We start from the raw sequence: 5,473 nt of genomic DNA, 5'->3' as shown, positions 1-5,473 counted from the left end.
GAGTGGGTTGCCGTGCTTTCCTTCAGGGGATCTTTCTGACCTAGGGATTGAACCTCTGTCTCTTATGTCTCTTGCATTGGCAGGTGGGTTCTTTGCCACTAGCACCAGCTGGGAAGCCCCATATATAACACACACACATATACAATGTATAATCTGGTACACATACAGACACATAGTGCACAATGCACACACATATCACAAATTCTAGGCTATAACAGTACCTGACATTGTATAATCTGAGATTACCAATCTGTTCTCTTTGGCTTCTTTTTTTTTTTTTAGTCTCAAATCAAGAGTTTTTATTGTCTCTTTAAAATATCACAACTGAGTCCATAGAACCATCTGCTATCTTGTTTCTGCAGCAGGATCACTGAGATCTTATTCATCATCCTGCTGAACTGTTCCTTTTTCAGAAACATAGATACCACCCCAAAATTTTCTGATATCCTTGTTTTTAACTGTGGTAACTTGCTGAATCAAAGCAGCCGGATTTGATACAAGTTCAATGTCATTTCCTTCAAGAATCCACTCATCTTTCTGGGCTTGAGATACTGAACAGGCAACCCCTGGCCTCATTCGAACACTGCATATGTATTTTTCACCCAGAAAGTTTCAGATTTCCACAAGAGAACCATTCTCCTGAATAACAACGTTGATGGGGAAGTGGGCATACACCGACCTCATCTTGTAGCGGAAGCCCAGTGTAATACCCTTGATCATGTTCTGTACGTGACTACAGATTGTGCGAACAGTGGCCTGTTCCTTTGTTTCCCCACCATTTGTCAACACAGAGCCTCTTCTTTTTCTTTTCAAAGAGACTGAGTTCTACACTGATGTGATTGAAGTTCCTCCGCAGGGTGCCTTTGGGGCCCTTCACAATAACTGTCCGTCCCTTCAAGGTAATGTCGACATTTTCTGGGATGTCGGCAGTGTGACTGGCTTCTAACATTTTTTGCCTTTAATCAGTGATGAAAGTGGATTTATATCTGGGCTAACCACTTGGACCAGCCTTCTATATGATGGCTGCAAAGAAGAGTTTTGACTTTACACACCCCCGATTAATTGTTACCAAGGACCCTATATCAAATCACGTTTTTACTCATCAGATCAGTGTCTGAAAGCCAATGATTATGAAAGCTAGAAAACTTAAATCAATTCCTAAATCTGTAAATGAAGACCTGGAGAAGTATCCTCAATTTGAGTAAATAAAGAATAAAACTATGACTGATTTGGAATGATTTCTAATTTATAGAACACAATGAAAACAATATTGTAAATATAAATCTCCTTCCTGCGAACCAGATAACAACTTTATGGACAAACCTGGTGTCCATGTGTGAGATGGAAGAAAATTCTCCTTACATGGCATCTGCCTTCTCTCTAAGCAGGTGGCTAAATCCCCACTCCTCACAATGAGCCGTGCCTTCCACTTTCTCTCCACTATTAATCCTTCTCAGTGGGCTGGCCTTGAGGTTTAAGTTGTTCTTCAGCACTGCAAGGGTGAGGTCTTTTGCAGACCATGAGCGACAGCTGCCTGGTAAAGCTTTGCCTGTGAAGTAGCTGGCACCCACTGATAATAGTTGGCTCCTGTTGCTCAGCCCTGCTGTTTGCAGAATCGAAGGCAGCTTCTGTAAACCCCATTAGCCTGTCTCTCCCACAAATTTCTATTCTTTCTTGTCAGCAAGTGTTACCACAACGGTCAAACACTGAACTTTCCCTGAGGCCACCAACTCCATCCTTGTGTTCTCCACTCCACAGCTGAGTTGAAGGAATCACATAAGTAAATGACACATAGACGTTAAGTGGCTGCTCAGACAGACTCAATGTGAAACACTTTCCAGAGGCCTTTCAATCAGAGCTAGTCCTTTCTAGGACTGGCCATAGGTTGTGAGATGGTAACTATTTGGATACTATTGCTAGTCTTTATTCAGCACCTACTACATTTCAAACACTTGTCTTATTTATTATATTTTATCCATGAACAATCCTAAAATTTAGGGATCTTTACCCCAATTTTAAAGATGAGGAAACAGATTCACAGTATCTTTTCAACTGAAAACTATCACACAATGTACCTTCCTCCTCCCTGAATGATAGAGCTTTCTTTTGCTCCTCAATCATACCAGTATCAGTGGCTTCCAACTTACCCATTAGGTAAGACTGATCCTACCAACAACCGTAATGAACCAAGCAAAGATATCTTCACTCCAAGTCAGAATTTTTGATCTATAAAGCCAGCATGCAAAGGAGTCAATAGCCTGAGTTGTCCCATGTTTCATAGCATTTATAAAGGGAAAGAAGAAACGCCAATTACAGTGCTAAATAGAAAATGACCCACAAGGCTGCACCATCGAAGTTGCTCTTACTCTGATCTCTATGGTGACGTTTAAATCAGCAAACTGGTCATCCCTTGACAATGGAATCTTTTAAAATTAATTGATTTGACAAAATAACTACAAATTAACCACCAGTCAGTTGTGTTGCTTTAAAAAAAAAAAAAAATCTAACAAATGACCAAAGTTACATGCTCTTTTGCCATCCTAGTTTAACTTATTAAGCAGACAGCAGGAATCCTAATCAGTCAAGACGATGCATAATACAGGTGGCATCAAGTTTACACGACTAATTTGAGTACTAATGGAATCTGGTTTCCTTTACTTGCCTGCATTGTGTCTTGATATATTCTGGCAAAGTGTCTCATTTTGTTTTGGAATCATGAATATAGAGTTCTCTGCTAAGAAAGGATTCTCCTTCTCTGTGGACACATTCCAAGTCACTTCTCTGAAGAAAGCTATTCCCAAATAACTGTTTAAGGACCTGCATCATTAGCTGAGGGCTTCCCTGATGGCTTAAGCGATAAACAATCTGTGTGCAATGCAGGTGATGTGGGTTCAATCCCTGTGATGAGAAGATCCCCTAGAGGAGGGACTGGCAACCCACTCCAGTATTCTTGCCTGGAAAATCCCATGAACAGAGGAGCCTGGTGGGCCACAGTCCATGGGGTGGGTCAGAAAAGAGCTGGATATGACTGAGCATGCACACATGTGATCATTAGTTGAATACTGATGAAAACATAAATGCACTGGGTTCTGTGGGTTTATGTGAAACTTGTTATAAAGGACTGTCTCGTATGATCATGGAGGCTGAGAATTCCCTCTATCGATTGTCTGAAAACTGTAGACCAAGGAAAGTTGGTGATATAAATTTCAACCCAAATCTGAAGGTCTGAGAACCAGGAGCACTTTATGGCATTAAGTCTCAGTCCTGGAGCAGATCAGTGTCCTGCTCAAACAGATGGAGAGAGTAAATTCAACCCTCCTCTACCTATTTGTCCAAGTCAGGCTCTCAACAGATTGGATAATGCCTGTTTACACTGAGGAGGGCAGCTGTGTCACTCAGTCCACCAATTCAAATGCTATTCCATTCTGGAATGTCTTCCAGAAACATTCTTACAGATATTTCCAGAAATAATGTTTAAGCAGATATCTGGGCAGTCAAGTTGACACGTGAAATTAATCATCAGAAATATAATTTCACATGCTATAAAATGTTTAATGCAAAACAGCAGTGGACACGTTCTATGAGAGTCTAGAGACCAACATATCTGTGCTCATATCTGTGCTACAGAGTTCAGAGAGTGTCTGAAAAGAATATTGGTTCTTCTTGAGAGGGTCCTTTGGTTTCTGCGATGCAAAGGCTGGGCATGACTGGGGCAGAGGCCTTCTTTTCACCTGTTCTGTCCTAAGCTTTGATGTCTTTTAAGGTATATAGGTCTGATGATAGCCACATTCCTGGTTCTTGCCAGGAAGTATGATCTCAAGTCCATGGCCACTTAGTACTTATCGAAACTTTATGGAGAGAAAAAACACTTAGCACAATTTTATAGAGACTATATAGAGAAAGGGTTCTCTATATAGTCTAAGATAGGTTACTAAATCAGGGTAGGGTAATATTCTGCACCCTTATGGCAGAAAGTGAAGAAGAACTAATGAGCCTCTTGATGAAAGTGAAAGAGGAGAGTGATAAAATTGGCTTAAAACTCAACATTCAGAAAACTAAAATCATGGCATCCAGTTCCATCACTTCATGGCAAATAGATGGGGAAACAATGGAAATTGTGAGAGACTTTATTTTTGGGGTGGGGGGAGGCTCCAAACTCACTGCAGACAGTGACTGCAGCCATGAAATTAAAATGTGCTTGCTCCTTGGAAGAAAAGTTATGACCAACCTAAACAGCATACTAAAAAGTAGAGACATTATTTTACCAACAAAGATCTGTCTAGTCAAAGCTATGGTTTTTCCAGTAGTCATGAATGGATGTGAGAGTTGGACTCTAAAGAAAGCTGAGCACCAAAGAATTGATGCTTTTGAACTGTGGTGTTGAAGAAGACTCTTGAGAGTCCCTTGAACTGCAAGGAGATCCAACCAGTCAATCCTAAAGGAAATCCTAAAGGAAATCAGTCCCGAATATTCACTGGAAGGTCTGATGTTGAAGCTGAAACTCCAATGCTTTGGCCACCTGATGCAAAGAAATGACTCATTGGAAAAGACTCTGATGCTGGGAAAGATTGAAGGCGGGAGGAAAAGGGGAAGACAGAGGATGAGATGGTTGGATGGCATCACTGACTTGATGGACATGAGTTTGAGTAGGCTCCGGGAGTTGGTGACAGACAAGGAAGCCTGGCGTGCTGCAGTCCATGGTGTCACAAAAAGTCATACACAAATGAGCAACTGAACTGAACTGAACTGAATACTTTAAAGACCATAAGTATTGAGAAGATTATGGTACCTCCTCTTGCCATATGCAATTTTAAATATATCATTTTCAAAGTTACATAAAATATGAATAAATGTGTAAAATAATTTATCTCTTGATTTTCTGATTAAATAAATTCTTTAGAAATTGCCTTTTCTCTTTTAACATACATATAATTTGTTGGTGTCTTAAATACTAGCTTAGTCTGCTGCATGGGGTAACCTAGTACTCTTTAAGAATTAAGCCCAAGTAGCAGAGAGAAAGGTACCTAGACTGAATTATACTGGCCCTCACCATCCACCATTACTGCCAGTAAAACTAATTCTCATGAATTTTTTCTTGGCAGGAGACCACTGAATTCTACCAAGGGATCATTTTGAAGAAAAGCTTATCATACATATATCACTAGAATGTTGTCCAGACACTTTCATGGAGGTTTCTGTATTTTGTATATTATTGATTTTATGGATCAAGCAACCACCCAAATCTCTCTCTTCACCTCAATGGCTAGAACGCTGAGATCCAAATACATGGCTACCCAAGGCTAGCACTTAGGTCATCATGGTAGATGTTCTCTGCCTTCTGCACCTGATGATCCCACCTAATTTTTCTCCTAAACACTCATTCTACTTACTATCTTATGTTTTTATGTAACCTTCTAACAACCTAAATCCTCTATAAGGTAATAGTACTTATAGATAAATAGGTTTACTTCTG

The 5,473-nt window shown here is 40.2% G+C and overlaps 1 pseudogene; it reads right to left on the bottom strand.

Moving 5' to 3' along the window:
- Window positions 1-290: 290 nt before the first annotated feature.
- LOC109553618 (large ribosomal subunit protein uL6 pseudogene) lies at window positions 291-949 on the bottom strand (annotated as a pseudogene).
- Between the last annotated feature and the right edge of the window lie 4,524 nt (window positions 950-5,473).

This window comes from Bos indicus, chromosome 28, assembly GCF_029378745.1.
Source record: "Bos indicus isolate NIAB-ARS_2022 breed Sahiwal x Tharparkar chromosome 28, NIAB-ARS_B.indTharparkar_mat_pri_1.0, whole genome shotgun sequence".
Taxonomy (NCBI): Eukaryota; Metazoa; Chordata; class Mammalia; order Artiodactyla; family Bovidae; genus Bos; species Bos indicus.
This window is presented reverse-complemented; position numbering and strand designations above follow the sequence as displayed.